The 17,455-nt window shown below is 43.5% G+C and overlaps 1 protein-coding gene across 1 annotated transcript in view; it reads right to left on the bottom strand.

The window, feature by feature from the left end:
• The window catches only part of LOC124798441 (lysozyme c-1-like), a 42,820-nt gene extending 34,102 nt beyond the window's left edge, over positions 1 to 8,718 (bottom strand). Inside the window, exon 1 of the mRNA XM_047261858.1 lies at positions 8,642 to 8,718. The gene's annotated coding sequence lies outside the window, so the exon portion shown is untranslated. The remainder of the gene's footprint in view (positions 1 to 8,641) is intronic.
• Positions 8,719 to 17,455: the final 8,737 nt, after the last annotated feature.

Genomic DNA, 17,455 nt, shown 5'->3' with positions numbered 1-17,455 from the left:
TGCTGTTTATATGAGCTTGCATTGGCATTCGCTATACAAACACGTCACGTTTCTAGTTAATATGGCCACATACATTTTACTTTATTACAAATAATGTTTTTTTTTATCTTCGTACTGTCCATCTAGGGTCTTTATTGTTTAAACTTTTTCAAGTTTCATCATCTTACATACAGATGAAGTAAGTCTGCTTCAGACACTAACATCAGCTTACACTCACAAACATCACAGACCTTACGTTTGCGTTAGCTGCAAGCTGTACTGTTCTATATCTCTCTGCATACAAAGCCTAACTGTCCTACACCTCGTTGTAGGGTGAGCGTATGGTGATATCTAAACTACTAGCAGTGCTTTCCAAAAAAAGTGAATTGTTTGTTCAAAAAGCAAATGCATTTATCCTCTTTCATCCATTTCTCAAACTAAGATTAATACGAATCTATTATAATATATACCACCATCGAAGCAACTGCTACAAATGAGTTCTTACTAACGCTAATTTCGTATTTCGTGTACAACTTTTAAAAATACGGTATATGGCCCCATGACTGGCAGTCTACTACGCTATCCGTTGCGCCACGGAATGGCTACTGTAACTTACACCTCTGCCGAGTGTGTATAAGGGAAATCAGCACTAAGGTTTGCCAAGAACAATTTTCTGGTGCTTTGTGTTTTAGCTCATGACTCATAGTCGTCAATCTAGTTATAATATAAGGACCCATTTGCAAAAGTTCTACAATTCCTTAGTTTTGAACGAGTTTAATGCCGCTGCATGGAGCAGGGAAAATAATGCCCGTCGTTGCACATTTCGCCGCTCTAAATTGGCGGAGCATAAACTTACCAACTTCCACTATCAGCGTCCACAAAATTCCTTTCGATTGTTACTTGAAAGATGTAATTGCGTTTTTCCATTACTAAATAGCTGTTTGCAGAAAAAGTACGTAAAAGCTTCGAAACTTCGGCTAACACTACTATATCACACGTAAGCTTCGTCTTACTTGTAGTCTGTGACGTTACCAACTTTTTCGATCACGTGACCAAATCTTGATTATTTAATGATTTTTAAGCTTTAATTACATAAAAATAACAGATATTTTGTGAGAATATTGACCGTAAATGCTATTTGAATGTAATGATCAATCAGGATAACAACAATCCGAACCATATTTTTAACGTATGAAAATAGCCTATTTTAGTACGTCCACACGGCCTTATGTTCCCCCTTTACATAGCTCCTGCAGGTGGCGCTACTAGAGTTCGATTATGTGTACCTGTGCTGAAATGCTAATCAATCTCTCTAGTCGCCGAAACATCATGCTGCAAATTTCACCTGATTTGGATGCTTCCTTCAGGGTCTTGCGTTTTGGGTGTTCAACAGTGTACACATGTTTTTATGCAGATTGTCTTTGCTTTCTTATGTATAGTGCGGGAACATCGCCCCAAAGATTTATAAACGCATTATTAAGAATGAAAACACACACGACACTGGTGTGATATTCTACAGTATTTGTTATTAACTTCACATACCAGTTTTTGGCTGTTACGCCAGTCTTCATTCAGCTGTTGACGAACATGAGCATGTGTAGTCGGTACAATATACACGGCATTATATGTAATGATTGTTTTATGCTTGACGTGCCGGTGTACACTGAAGTGGCAAAATTCATGGAATAGCGATACGCACATATACAGATGACGATAGTATCGTGTACACAAAGTGTAAAAGGGCAGTACATTTGCGGAACTGTCAATTGTACTCAGGTGATTCATGCGAAAAAGTCTGCGACGTGATTATCGCCGTACGGCGGGAATTAACAGACTTTGAACGCCGAACAGTTTTTAGAGCCAGACGCATGGGCATTGCACTTCGAAAATCGTTGGGGAATTCAATATTCCGAGATCAGCGGGCTCAAGAGTGTGCCGAGAACACAAATTTCAGGCATTACCTGTCACCACGGACAACGCAGAGGCCGACGGACTTCACGTAGTGACCGAGAGAAGCGGCGTTTGCGTAGAGCTGTCAGTGTTAACAGACAAGCAACACTGTGTGACATAATTGCAGAAATGCAGCGTCTTTCCTGGGCTCGTGACCACATCGCCTGGACCCTTGACGACTGGAAAGCCATGGCCTGCCCGGAAGAGTCCCGGTTTCGGTTGGTAAGAACTGGTGGTAGGTTTTGAGTGTGGTGCAGACCCCACGAAGCCATGGACCCAAGTTGTCGACAAGGCACTCTGCAAGCTGGAAGTGGCTCCATAATGGTGTGGACTGTGTTTACATAGAATTGACTGGGTTTTCTGGTCCAACTGTACCGATCATTCACTAGAAATGGTTATGTTTAGCTACTTGGAGACCGTTTGCAACCATTCAGCGATGGAATTTGTATGTATGACAATGATCCACGTCACCAGGCCACACTTGTTCGCGACTGAATGGTTCAAATGGCTCTCAGCACTATGAGACTTAACTTCTGAGGTCATCAGTCCCCTAGAGCTTAGAACTACTTAAACCTAACTAACCTAAGGACATCACACACACCCATGCCCGAGGCAGAATTCGAACCTGCGACCGTAGCGGTCGCGCGGTTCTGTTCGCGATTGATTTGAAGGACATTTTGGACAATTCGAGAGAATGATTTGACCACCCACATCGCCTGGCATGAATCCTGAAGAACTTTTATGGGGCATAATCGAGAGATCAGTTCATGCACAAAATCCTGTCCCGGCAACACTTACTAAATTCTGGGCTGCTATAGAGACAGCATGGCTCAATATTCATGCATGAGACTTCCAACGACTTATCGAGTCCATGCCACATCGAATTCCTACTCTATACAGGGCAAAAGGAGGTCCGACACAATATTACGAGGTATCCCATAACTTTCCTCACCTGAGTGTACTGCTGTTTTCATGTTCTTGAAATGTCTTTCGGGGTGGCCGAGCGGTTCTAGGCGCTACAGTCTGGAACCGCGTGACCGCTACGGTCGCAGGTTCGAATCCTGCCTCGGGCATGGGTGTGTGTGATGTCCTTAGGTTAGTTAGGTTTAAGTAGTTCTAAGTTCTAGGGGACTTATGACCTAAGATGTTGAGTCCCATAGTGCTCAGAGCCATTTGAGCCATTTGAAATGTCTTTTTGTGATTTGGAACGGAATAATGTGCACACAGTCGATTTTCATTGAAGTGTATTGCCTGAGATCCGAAGACGGCAACATAGTTTGCTGAAATCGGTAATCAAAATAAATGCTGTACTCTAGCGATCTTGACTGTCTGATGTTTTTACTTCTAATTTCGTAACGTCAGACGGGGTGATTTTGGACACCAGCGCGAATTCGGACAGTATGGCTTATTTGCTCTTTGCTACTGCATAGAAACAAAGAGTTACTTATTTTAACGTCCGTGCGCCAGTTATTTTAAGCGCAAGATTGCACTTATCGCTTTCCACAACTTTTATATTCCGTCAATTGTTTCCCTAGGTGAATAACTGACGAAAGGTCTCACTGTTAAAAATCCGTGCATTATCGTAAAGTGGGAACTTTCTATTGTTGCGCCGAGCGGGAAGTTATTGTAACCGTCATTGTCGACTCGCTCAGTAGCTAACAGCATTGAGACAATTTCTGAACAAGTTTGTCGAGTCTCTCGTGCAAGGTTATAAAATAACGACGGTTTTTGTAAAACTGTGTACTGTGTGGGGTGATTTCGGACAATGCCATGAATGTATAAGAGCAGGAGAGGTGGTACAGTACGGTATAATTATGACCCGGAACATTTAGATAAAGCTGTTCGTGATATTCAGAGTGGTACATTTCCGTACAGAAAAAGCATGTGATTTGTATGGTATACCTAAATCAACCCTACAAAATAAAGTGCAGGAAGCACATTCGAAAAAAATGGGAGAACAGCCAGTGCTAAATAAAGACGAAGAAGAAATGTTGAAGCAAGGTATCTTGAGGGCTGCACATTGGGGATTTCCCTTCACTAAACTGGATATTAGATATTAGTTAAAGGCTACGTTGATAAATCTAGCCGAAAAGAGAAGAAAATTTCGTAATATCTTGCCAGCAGATGGATGGGTGCATTTATTCCTCAAACGACAGTCAGAAGGTCTTTCCGTTCCATTAAGCGAAAATATTAAATGAGCTCGTGCAGAAGTGAACAAAGAGACTGTTTATTTAAATTCTTGCAAAATAAAAACTTATCTGTAATATATAAAATTCATTGTATCATTCCATATCACTTGTTGTTGTTGTGGCCTTCAGTCCTGAAACTGGTTTGATGCAGCTCTCCATGCTACTCTATCCTGTGCAAGCTTCTTCATCTCCCAGTACCTACTGCAACCTACATCCTTCTGAATCTGTTTAGTGTAGTCATCTCTTGGTCTCCCTCTACGATTTTTACCCTCCACGCTGCCCTCCAATACTAAATTGGCAGTTCCTTGATGCCGCAGAACATGTGCTACCAACCGATCCCTTCTTCTAGTCAAGTTGTGCCACAAACTCCTCTTCTCCCCAATTCTATTAAGTACCTCCTCATTAGATATGTGATCTACCCATCTAATCTTCAGCATATAACTTATTCGTAACAAAGGGCTCCCTTAAAATGTGTAAAATGTCACCAAAATCAAATAAAAAGCATGCAGAATTTTAAAAACGGGCAGTAACTGCCCTAATTCGCCCTCTATATACTGTAACTTCGGACAGAGATTTAAAAGACACATGTGTCCGAAATCACCCCAATCCATGGGGTGCCTTTGGGCACTTTATTTAACTGCCTCAGATAAATATACCTACACATACACTTTCTGGTTCTGGGATGTTTTATTCGTTACACATATACCCTACCATTTCCATAACAATCAATTTAATCTAACAATACATACAAAAGTTACAATCAAAACAACGACAAAAAAATGGTTCAAATGGCTCTGAGCACTATGGGACTCAACATCTTAGGTCATAAGTCCCCTAGAACGTAGAACTACTTAAATCTAACTAACGTAAGGACATCACACACACGCATGCCCGAGGCAGGATTCGAACCTGCGACCGTAGCAGTCCCGCGGTTCCGGACTGCAGCGCCAGAACCGCACGGCCACCGCAGCCGGCAAAACAACGACAAAACCGTCCGAAATCACCCCGTTTGACGGTACTGAAACCTGATTGCTAGGTAGTATTCAACGCATAAGCAGGCGTTTTGTGTACTAGGTGACGGTGCAGAATTGTGTCGGAGGCTCACCAGAAGAAAAAGAACGCTGAATCAACCTGGGCTTCGCTACCCTGATTCTTTTGTATCCCACGTGATGATGACAAGCTGCTGTAGTCTGTCGGTAAACTGAAGAGTGAGCGAGCGAGTCCCCACTCTGCCAACCAAGCTACGTCACAGGGCGCTTCTACAGGCTGTTTCGCAACGTAGTACCGGCCCTGCCGCGGCGCGCGCTTTAAATCTGTGGCGACTCTGTGTACATATATGTCTCGGCTGCTTTCATTTTTAGACAAATGCATTAAGATCATAAGGAATACAAAAAACCATAGCTTCTTCCGAAACACAACATTATAGAGTAAATATTATTAACATAAGAACGTAAGTCAGATTATACTAGAAACATAGAACCGAATGTCTGTTCATGTGAATGTATGTTCCTCTGTTGCTACTAGTGAAACGAACCCCATATAATGTAATCAGTCTGTACAATTTAAGGCTTGTTCTCACTTTGTGTTTCTACCAAGAGGTAGACGTTTCCTTTGAAGCACTGCATTGAAACCTAACAATTCTTGCAGCACGAAGAGTGTTTAAAAAGTAAGCAGAAATTTATAATTTTGTGTGTTGTATTAGTCCGATTTGCACTACTTTTTCGTCACTGTCTTTGTAAACATGCCTCAAAATTATGTGTACAATGTTATGCATATTGGGTATTTACTCAGCTGTCAGAAACGTTACATGTGTTTTGGTAGCATCAACGATTATTTGTAATGTTTAAAAATAAATTAGAGAATCTGTATTAAATTTTGTTATAAGAATGGAATAAAGTGTATGAAATTTTTAGAAACGGTAAATATTGCTTTTGGTGAGCCTGTTCTGAGTAAACCAATGGCAGACAAGTGGTATAAACATTTCAAAGCAGGCCTTAAAAGACAGCTGTTTTACAAGCATGGATGAGATTAAAAACGCACAGTTAAGAGACGTATAAACTGTCCCGAAGAAACAGCTCCTGAAGTGTTTCGGGAATTGGAAAAAGCACTGGCGTAAGTGTATAGCATGTATTGGGGAATATTTTGAAGAGGATAACATTACTGTAGATTAACAAATAAAGTTCTTACCAAAAAATAAAAATGAATATGTGAAAGCACCTCGAATGTCAAGCTTTTTGCTTAGAATTCCAGAATCGGTGTACATGCTACGAAGGAAATTTCAGCAGTGTTTAGAAAATCTGTTGCGCACATGTTTTAAGCAATATGGCTTAGGATCAGGTGAATAGTGACCGAGATACAGATTTAGTGTTCCACAAGCATCAAAGATTTTACGTGATATTGAAACTGTCTATAACGATGGGTTTCTTCCCAAAATTATTAGTTTTCCTTGGTGGCGTTTCCAGTAAACCATGCGGCTTATTTTTCCGCTCCTTACTTATGCGCCCTATTGGGTGAGGCTGACGTTTGCATGGATTTCAGCCCTTTAATTGGGACTGGTAATATTAGCCAACAGTTCTTTTTGGGCCGCCTCTTTAATACAAACTGTAATAACATTAGAGAGAATCGAACGCTCGTTACTCCGCAAATACCTCTTCTTCCTAGTATTCTGCATATTTTCTTGCAATGCTAAACGATTATCCATCACTTCCGGATATCTACATCTGCATCTACATGACTACTCTGCAATTCACATTTAAGTGCTTGGCAGAGGGTTCATCGAACCACAATCATACTATCTCTCTACCATTCCACTCCCGAACAGCGCGCGGGAAAATCGAACACCTAAACTTTTCTGTTCGAGCTCTGATTTCTCTTATTTTATTTTGATGATCATTCCTACCTATGTAGGTTGGGCTCAACAAAACATTTTCGCATTCGGAAGAGAACGTTGGTGACTGGAATTTCGTAAATAGATCTCGCCGCGACGAAAAACGTCTTTGCTTTAATGACTTCCATCCCAACTCGCGTATCATATCTGCCACACTTTCTCCCCTATTACGTGATAATACAAAACGAGCTGCCCTTTTTTGCACCCTTTCGATGTCTTCCGTCAATCCCACCTGGTAAGGATCCCACACCGCGCAGCAATATTCTAACAGAGGACGAACGAGTGTAGTGTAAGATGTCTCTTTAATGGACTTTTTGCATCTTCTAAGTGTCTTGCCAATGAAACGCAACCTTTGGCTCGCCTTCCCCACAGTATTATCTATGTGGTCTTTCCAACTGAAGTTGTTCGTAATTTTAACACCCAGGTACTTAGTTGAATTGACAGCCTTGAGAATTGTACTATTTATCGAGTAATCGAATTCCAACGGATTTCTTTTGGAACTCATGTGGATCACCTCACACTTTTCGTTATTTAGCGACAACTGCCATCTGCCACACCGTACAGCAATCTTTTCTAAATCGCTATGCAACTGATACTGGTCTTCGGATGACCTTACTAGACGGTAAATTACAGCATCATCTGCGAACAACCTAAGAGAACTGCTCAGATTGTCACCCAGGTCATTTATATAGATCAGGAACAGCAGAGGTCCCAGGACGCTTCCCTGGGGAACACCTGATATCACTTCAGTTTTACTCGATGATTTGCCGTCTATTACTACGAACTGCGACCTTCCTGACAGGAAATCACGAATCCAGTCGCACAACTGAGACGATACCCCATAGGCCCGCAGCTTGATTAGAAGTCGCTTGTGAGGAACGGTGTCAAAAGCTTTCCGGAAATCTAGAAATACGGAATCAACTTGAGAGCCCCTGTCGATAGCGGCCATTACTTCGTGCGAATAAAGAGCTAGCTGCGTTGCACAAGAACGATGCTTTCTGAAACCATGCTGATTACGTATCAATAGATCATTCCCTTCGAGGTGATTCATAATGTTTGAATACAGTATATGCTCCAAAACCCTACCGCAAACCGACGTCAATCATATAGGTCTGTAGTTCGATGGATTACTCCTACTACCCTTCTTAAACACTGGTGCGACCTGCGCAATTTTCCAATCTGTAGGTACAGATCTATCGGTGAGCGAGCGGTTGTGTATGATTGCTAAGTAGGGAGCTATTATATCAGCGTAATCTGAAAGGAACCTAACCGGTATACAATCTGGACCTGAAGACTTGCCCGTATCAAGCGATTTAAGTTGCTTCGCAACCCCTAAGGCATCTACTTCTAAGAAACTCATGCTAGCAGCTGTTCGTGTTTCAAATTCTGTATCGAAGTACATCAGTAAGTATACAAAGTTAACTCACAGACACTGTCAACTAAGATCCCACGAACAGAAACAACGTATGTCACTGCACGCCGATCTACACCGCTAGACCGACAACGGGCAACAGATTTTGGATGTCCCTGTAGGCCGGTGGCATCGTTCTTCCCCCACCAAAAGCGCTGCTCGCTCTTGAGTTTACAGACTATAGGAGATGGGTCAGTAGCGAGAATGAGGCACTGCGGTACGTACCAGGTCAGGGCTGTGACGACGGCGCGCGGCTGCTGTGTGACGTGACGAGTCGCCGGCGTCGGCGTCGGCGTCGCTTTTATGTGGCGCGGCTTCTGTGCTGCGGGCGGGAAGTGTGGCCGGGGGGGGGGGGGGGGAACCGGTAGGCGGGGGGGGGGGGGGGGGGGAGTTGCCTGTGGCGTCAGGCTTCGTGTCGGCCAAAAAGCACCCGTGACCTTGCCGGCCTCGCTTCAGTCCGCTACGTTACGTTGCTACCGCGTATCGGATAATAGCCGGCGATGGTTGGTTTATTCCACGCCACACTTCACAGCTAGCTCGATATTTTGTTCCGATTTGCGTATTATCTCCCGATCCTCTTTTTTTTTCTGTGTACAGTTCTTCCCCGCCAGACAGCTGCCGAGATGAGCGAAGCGGAACATTGGCCTCGACTCGATTACAAGCGTGACATTCTCTCTCTCTCGGAGAAAGTTGTACCTGTACAACTAACCTGCTCACTAGACTTGGCCACTGTTTCTATGTTTCGATACAGTGTATCGATACGTGGAACTGTTTCAGTGTTTCGGAACGGCTGTGGTTCACTGTTTCGAAACAGTGGTGTTTCATTCCGTCCCTGTCTCGGATAACCGGACCAGATTCGATCTCGAGCCAGCCACAGAAACTGTATCGTTGTTTCAAAATAAGGCTGTTTCAGTCCACCTGTGCTTGGAACGGACTAATTGTATCGAAACAGTGATGTTTCATTCCGCTCTGTGTCGGACGAGATTCAGGTACTGAAACACAACATACCACTTCATGAAACACTTTCAAGAGCGTCGAAATCTTTTTGACAAGCAATAGCATGAAGCTTAAGATATCCGAAAATAAAGCTTCGTCTCTAGCTGACTGTCCTATTTCGAAATGGCGTAACATCTGCTTTATAAACACTAACCAAACAATAAAACAACGCATACTATTCACATTCAAAATAATAAATATGTGAAAATCATTCAGTTAAATTACCCTTTTTTTATAACACACGCTTCTCTGTTCATGTACAGTAATCATATTAAGCAACGCAAGTCAGCCTACAACATTTTGAATAAAAAAGGCGTAGAGTGACAGTTATTAGACATATACATAAATTTGATGTAGGTATAATTGCAAGCAATTTGTTTGACATATCACTGATAGTGTAATGGTGAACAGGAAGGGCTGGGAAGCATGGTGAATTTATAGTAACGGTTCGAAACACCTTGAAAGACAAAATTTTTTGTGTTATATTTTGTTATTTATTCGAATTATTTGGCGTTATTTGTGAGTCTATAGTCACTGTGCCTATTATCCACAATGATTCCATCTGTATGCATGGAAATTAGCAGGATGGATTATCCATACAAACGGAATGTGGGAATCCCAGTAGCATATCCGTTGTTTCCGCAGTTTGCTCCCACCTCCAGTTCCGTTCGTGGTGGTTCTTCTGTCTTCAGCTATGAAAAGTATGAAAGTCACACGTCACGAAAGCAACGCATTTGCTGCAGGAAATACGAAACTGCCAAGACGCCTAAGTTATAGTTTCATACTTTCTGCGATATGATTATCGGTCTCGCACATCATTTTTGTTTATGACATACTTATACAGTAGACATTCAAGATGATAAAATGTGTAGGTTTATTAGATTACAAAACACAAACTGTTTCACTGTTTCGAAACAGCGTATCGAGACATTACATTGTACTGTTTCATTTGTTTCGAAACAGTTACGTGTTTCATTTTGCCCATCTCTACTTCTCACCAGTTTCTCCAACAGGTGCGACCGCATTGAGGAGGTTCCGTTCGATGCCGACTCGAAATAATCGTACTCCATCCTACTTACAGCCGAGCAACAATCACATTCTTTAACCAGGTTCATTCATGAGTATTTGGTGAATGGGGCGGGCACAATCAGAATTACAACAACGGAAAGATCCGAAATGTGATTTTATAAATGATATACACAGGTTCTTTCAAAAATATTCAGTCTACTTCACAATACCATATATCTCCTGGATGATAGAAACATGAAGTGAATTTTAACATACGCATAGGAAGCTAAAGCTTACGTTGGCACCAGCGTTGAATTGTTGGTTCAAGCCTCTAGGAATCTCTCCCTGGCGCAGCTAGCTCGCTCGCTCATCTGAATGTTCCGAACGGTTCATTTTTCAACACGGTAGAGCGTTACCGCACTGACGCCTGTAGGTAAAGAGCATTCCATAACGATGAGCTGCCTCAATGTCAATCGGTCCTCAAGCTAAGTACATTTCTCGCATCGTACCAGAGGCCTACGCGATCGGCTGATCTCTCGCTATTTGATAGTCCTTACACTTTGTGAAGGTTCTTGAAAGACATCATGTTTCCGCCAGTGACTGTTAAACTTTTTATTTCCATTATTGAAATTTCGGTCTTTGCACGGCAGGGTAGCCGAGAGTGCTAATGCGCTGCTTCCTGGACTCGGGCAGGGGCGCCGGCCCCGGATCGAATCCGCCCGGCGGATTAACGACGACGGCCGGTGTGCCGGCCAGCCTGGATGTGGTTTTTAGGCGCTTTTCCACATCACGCTAGGTGAATACCGGGCTGGTCCCCACGTTCCACCTCAGTTACGCGCGTCACAGACATTTGAATCACGTCCACACTATTCCACGATTTACACTAGACACAGGCAGTTGGGGCACACTGACTGCGTCCGGGGGCATACGGGATGGCGGCAGCAAAGGGCATCTGGCCATCCCTAACACTCACGTTGCCAAATCCGTTGTAACCACGCCAACCCTGCGATCGCTGCAGGACTATGGCGTAAGCGAAAGAAAGAAAGAAATTATAATTTCGGCCTTAGGCCATTATCAAGTGCAGATGTTTTGGCTTTAAGCTGTGTCTACTTTATACAAGCTGACATATATATGTCGTTGTCATTTGCCGTTATATACATACGTAACTTTGTGAAGGTTTAAAAAGAAACGCGATCTATGTAGCACTCAATGCAAAAACTTTGGGTGAATCGTGACTCTGCCAAGTAATGGGCAGTGAATTCAGTAACTCCAGACATTGCTGCAGAAACAGGGACCGCGTCTGACTAACGTCTTGTTGCTCTTGTTCGTTCGCTGGAGGATCCATTGAACGTAGGTGCTAATTAAATGAAAACTTTTGTCCTGAAGGTAAATGTAAAATGTGCCTCAAAGTTGTATGTGCTTGCGTGCAAAAAATATATCCTTGAAAAATCGGATTTTTTTTTTAAATTATACTTTTTAGTTGCATGCATAACGTGAAAAAAATGTAACCAAAGTTCCGATTTTCACTGATGTACAAGATATAGTCTTACGAAGTCGGATGAATCTTTTTGTGACACCTAGTATTGTTCACCAAAGATTTACCTAAACTTAAGCAAACAATTAAGTTCCAGTGAAACTGCGAGAAAAGTGTCCACTACTATTGGTTGTGAGGTTTCACAGGTTAACACAGAACAACATTAGGAAATGAGCACCTTCTGACATTTTAAAAGCAACAAGAAAAACCTCATTCTCTTAAAGGCTGGCCAGTCGTTCTGGCTGAGCGGTTCTAGGCGCTTCAGTCCGGAACCGCGCTGCTGCTACAGTCGCAGGTTCGAATCCCGCCTCGGGCATGGATGTGTGTGATGTCCTTAAGTTACTTAGGTTTAAATAGTTCTAAGTTCTAGGGGACTGATGACCTTAGAAGCTAAGTCCTATAGTGCTTAGAGCCGTTTGAACCATCTTAAAGGCTATTTAGTGAAATTAAATGTTTTTATTTTGTTACACACACACTAGGTACTACATTTGTACCATTATCTAGTGCACTAGACGTGCAAAAAATAAAATACAAAACTATTTCTACATAGATGTGCATGATCTAGACTATAACAGATACAAGATACCAAGCAAGTGTGTTTGACATTCAACATACATAAGAGTGCATGACGTACCAACTATCGATGGTCTTTGACTTATCCTAAGTGGTTATATTTTAATTCACTGTCAACCTGCACGAACTTGGATACGCCTATTAGAATCATTAATCCAAGTGCACTCCATACATATGGGCTTAGAGGTTTACATCCCATGTCGGTTTTTTAACTGATTCAGTTAACCAGCCCTGGATACTCTTTCCAGTTATCTGAGCCCGTATTCAGCGTGAGGAGAAATCATGACTACCGCGACTGCTAAAAATTTCAGCTTCCAGATAAGCTACAGCTCTTTCTAGGAATAAACAGTGTGTCACTTTGAAGCAAATATTTTAAAACGTAATAACGAGTGTTGCTCTTCAATATGAAACTTCAACCAGGCAAGTACATTAATAAATTCACTCCACAAAGTCCACTACCAATCACATGTCAAGAATTTCGTAGCGATATATTCTTCCCATTCTTATACAGATATCACGCCTAATTCCCTAGCTTTCAGTAATATTTCAATTCAAAGTCCAATCAAGTAAACATAATCTGGCGCGTCCAGGTAATACAAGATAAGTCTCTGTACAAGAACAATATAAGACTGGTTCTTAACAATATTTTTTAAATATTTTCCTATGAACGCTGGCTAAGTTGGAAGTTCCGTGAGGACAGCTGCATTCTTGCCTCGCTGTAGTGCACCCCGCTTCCAACGGCCAGTTACTGTTACTCCACCGGTAGCGTCAGTGGCAGCGTAGCTCGAGCAATCAGAATTTTATGGAACAGTTTTTTGCCACTTAATACGGAAATATTATGTAACCAGCCTGAAAATCATGACTGCGGCCCTTGAATACGAACCTGACTGCGTAATGCACGCTCCGCGCCCTGTGAACATGCCAAGAGTACTCTCTAATCAATTAATGTCATACTTCCAAAAAGCAATTATTAATAAAACTGAACACTGGACTCAGTTGAGAATAAATAAAAACATATATTTTTGTATGGTAAAGACAGTCACTGCACCTTGTAATATTGACTGTGTAAGCGTTTCAAATCAGTGTTAATAATGTTAACTGTAGTCCTAGCGAGGGGCTGAAAATACGTTAGTCGAAAATGAATGTAAATGGACGACTGGCTCTATACGCTGAGTTTCAGTCTTCATTCTCCTGTAAATGACGGCTGGTTGAGGTCACCCTGTCTCCTCCTCCATTACGGTAGTCCCACGCCCCCACTGCATCTCCTTGGTCTTGTGTGAACTACATCCCTAGGGATGTGATGCTGCCTGGCACCTCGGAAACTGTTTGCTTGCGACAGATTTTCAAAAGATCATTAATAAAGGTATTTTTTCCCTCTCAGTGCAATTCCCTCATTACTCAGAAAATGTTCAAAGTTAATTTACCCAAGCTTTAGATTTGGAATTAATATTTTAGGTGGCAATAAACAAACGGATATAATTTATCTGTTACATAATCCATATGCAGTTAATGGTACAAATGCCAAGATTAATAAAAAAGAAAAGTGTCACGCAGAAGACACGGTGCACTTTTCCTGGCGCGTGTAGAACTGCCCAGCTGTCTGGTGTCTCACGGCATAACAGTCATAGATCATTCTTGTTCTTTCCTTGGGATGAACCTACCGTACGACATGTGGAGGGTATCCATAACAGAAACACTCCGGCGTGCTGTCTTCTGTTCTCCGAATGTGCGTTTTTCTGTGCAGCAGTAATACTGACGAGAAAATTGATAGTAGCTGTGTCGCCTAAAACCTTGAATGTTGTCTGTAGCAGCACATATCCTGGGTGTCTGACTACATTACTCAATGCTGGTCTGCTTCGTAGAATCTGCATCAATTAACAATGCTATCTTGTCCTGCGTGGATTCTACATCCAACGCCGCTACTTCCAGCCGTCTGGGTTCGACGATGACATATATAACAAACACTCGAAATCCTTCCCTGTTCGCGCTAGTAACGATGCGAGGTTTTGATGGTCTTCCATAACTGCCAGCCGCGCGGGATTAGCTGAGCGGTCTTGGGCGCTGCAGTCATGGACTGTGCGGCTGGTCCCGGCGGAGTCCGCCCTCGGGCATGCGTGTGTGTGTGTTTGTCCTTAGGATAATTTAGGTTAAGTAGTGTGTAAGCTTAGGGACTGATGACCTTAGCAGTTAAGACCCATAAGATTTCACACACATCTGAACATTTTTTAACATAACTGCCAACGATGCGACATTCGGAAGTCCACCCGGGGACTGGATGTTTGCGTTGTCCTCATCATTCCATCGTCATCCGTGAAAGTGGCTAGATTGGAATGTGTACAAAGTTGGAATCTGGACGGGTGCTGATGACCGCGCAGTTGTGCGCTACACAAACCAAACATCATCATCATCATCATCATCATCGGAAGTCCATCGAACGTCTTTCTGCTCACTCTTTTCATGTTTACTGCCACGATGTCTTGACACCACTTCATGAAGTCCTCTGTTGTGGTAACATTCTTCAAAAGAAGGGCATTACACACGTCCTGTGCCACACGCATCATTAGGTATGAAACTTGTCAGCATCCGCCATATTCAGGTTCACGGCGTGACACAGCGCCCGAGCGCACTGCATTTACGACTTGTCTTCTGCTCCTGCCGCTTGTCTCCGTCATCCCGTTGATCTTTGGCTATGCGAACCTGCTGCTGTTTGACACCGCCCGAAGTTTGATCCAGATCCTTAGCAGTCACATGGTCAAAGCACTAATCCGCTGCTGGATGCATGATGTGCATCAGACTCACTTATGTTTCTGCATCCAATAGTACCACGTCCATGGGGACCATACGAGGAATGTGCTTTTGGTACTCGCGTTTCTACCCATAAAGACGACGGCTCCTGCGTAGCTTTATTGGAGCCATGGCAATGTTGATGATTGCGACATCCGGTGTCTCCACCAAACTACGTCACATAGAATCCGGAATCAAGCACCAGCTACGAGAGCAGTGAACAAGCACTGACGCATCGCATTGAAATCACGTTTGCTGGGTGTTGTAGACTGGCAAGACAGCCACTATGACGGGAGGCCGAAAGGCACGCGTTTAAGCTCACGCAGGATAGCGTGAGGTCTGGAAAATGACAAGGAATTGAGACTACCAAAAATGGTACGTAGCTTCTGGAATACTTAACTTTAATCCATAATTGGTGAACATCGGTCTGACGATACATGCATCACAAGATAAATAGCAATTGATAATGGCGGCTTGCTAGGTCGTAGCAAATGACGTAGCTGAAGGCTATGCTAACTATCGTCTCGGCAAATGAGAGCGTAATTTGTCAGTGAACCATTGCTAGCAAAGTCGGCTGTACAACTGGGGCGAGTGCTAGGACGTCTCTCTAGACCTGCCGTGTGGCGGCGCTCGGTCTGCAATCACTGACAGTGGCGACACGCGGGTCCGACGTATACTAACGGACCGCGGCCGATTTAAAGGCTACCACCTAGCAAGTGTGGTGTCTGGCGGTGACACCACACTGGGAACACCGAAACAACACAGGCGAAGCTGAAGTGTCTGGCTCAGCAGAGTGTGCTCCTATACTGGTGTCCAAAATTAAAGCAAGAAACGGGAAATTCTGCAAGGTTGCGTTTAATTGCCACAAAACGGTATAAACACATGATAGTAAAGCAAAAACGATGTACGGAACACAGAACGTAATCAACTGCAACATGCATAACGGTAGACAAGAATGTTCTTCGTTTCTTCCAACTTAATGGATTTGGACACACATTCTGGCAACTGGTTAATGTGCTCAGTAGTGGGTATGACGACCTCTGGCATCAATGCAGGACTGAAAACGACGGGAAATTCTGTGAATGCTGCCATCAGTCTCAGGTTAAGGCAATAACGCCCATTCGTCCTGCAGAGCTGCTTACCAGTCTTGGACAGTGGTTAGTGGATGCTGACGTGATTCAGTGCGTCTCCCTAGTACATCCCAGATGTGCTCTACCGGATTCAAATCGGCAGAGCGAGTAGGTCACGCCATGCCTGCAATATCTTCCGTTTCCAAAAAAAAAAAAAAAAAAAAATCGTCTACCACCCGTGCTCTACGAGGTCGCACATTATCGTCCACCCATACGAAGCCTGGGCCCACAGCACCTCGCAAAAACCACGCATGAGATCCAAAGATTTCCTCACGGTACCTGACAGCTGTTAAATCTTACTGATTCAGCCGTACAATTTCATGAAGAGATGTTCGAACGGTCAACATAATCCCTGCCCTCACCATTAGAGATCCTCCTCAATATCGGTCTCTTTCCACAATGTTTGGGTCCAAAAATCGTCTTCCACGTGCCCTCTTCATGAGAATCCGTCGAGAATCACTCTCCAGACCAAATCGGGACTCATCTGTGAAAAGAACATGGGCCCACCGTTCGACCGTCGAGGTGGCATGTTGACGGCTCCACTCTAGACATTTCCTTCTGCGAAGACACGCCAGAAGTAAACAGACAGCAGGTCTCCAACAATAAAGCCCTCTGCTGAAGCCTTCTGTACACCGTTTGCCTCGATACAACACCTCCAGAGGATGATGCTAGCTCACATGGCAGTTGCAGTACAGTAGTAAGGCGGTACCGTCATCCCCTTACGGCCAAATAACGGTCCACTCTTTCTGATATCACACGTGGTCAGCTCTGTCCTGGTCTCTGGGACACAGTTTTGATCTCTATAGACTATCGGCTCCTCCGAGAAACAACAGACCGATTCACATTAAGCCGTCGGACCACATCAGTTTGCGCTCTCCTGCTTCCATTCTTCCTATGGCCCTCCACAGCAGATAGTCCTAGGTGTCTTCACTGTGCTATACTACCCCGTCTGTGACTGTGTACCCAGCGATTGTGGATGTGGGACTACCCTGTTAACACTACCCCGCTTGATAG

This window comes from Schistocerca piceifrons, chromosome 5, assembly GCF_021461385.2.
Source record: "Schistocerca piceifrons isolate TAMUIC-IGC-003096 chromosome 5, iqSchPice1.1, whole genome shotgun sequence".
Classification (NCBI taxonomy): domain Eukaryota; kingdom Metazoa; phylum Arthropoda; class Insecta; order Orthoptera; family Acrididae; genus Schistocerca; species Schistocerca piceifrons.
The sequence above is the reverse complement of the archived record's forward strand: the minus strand, read 5'-3'. Positions and strand labels throughout refer to the sequence as shown.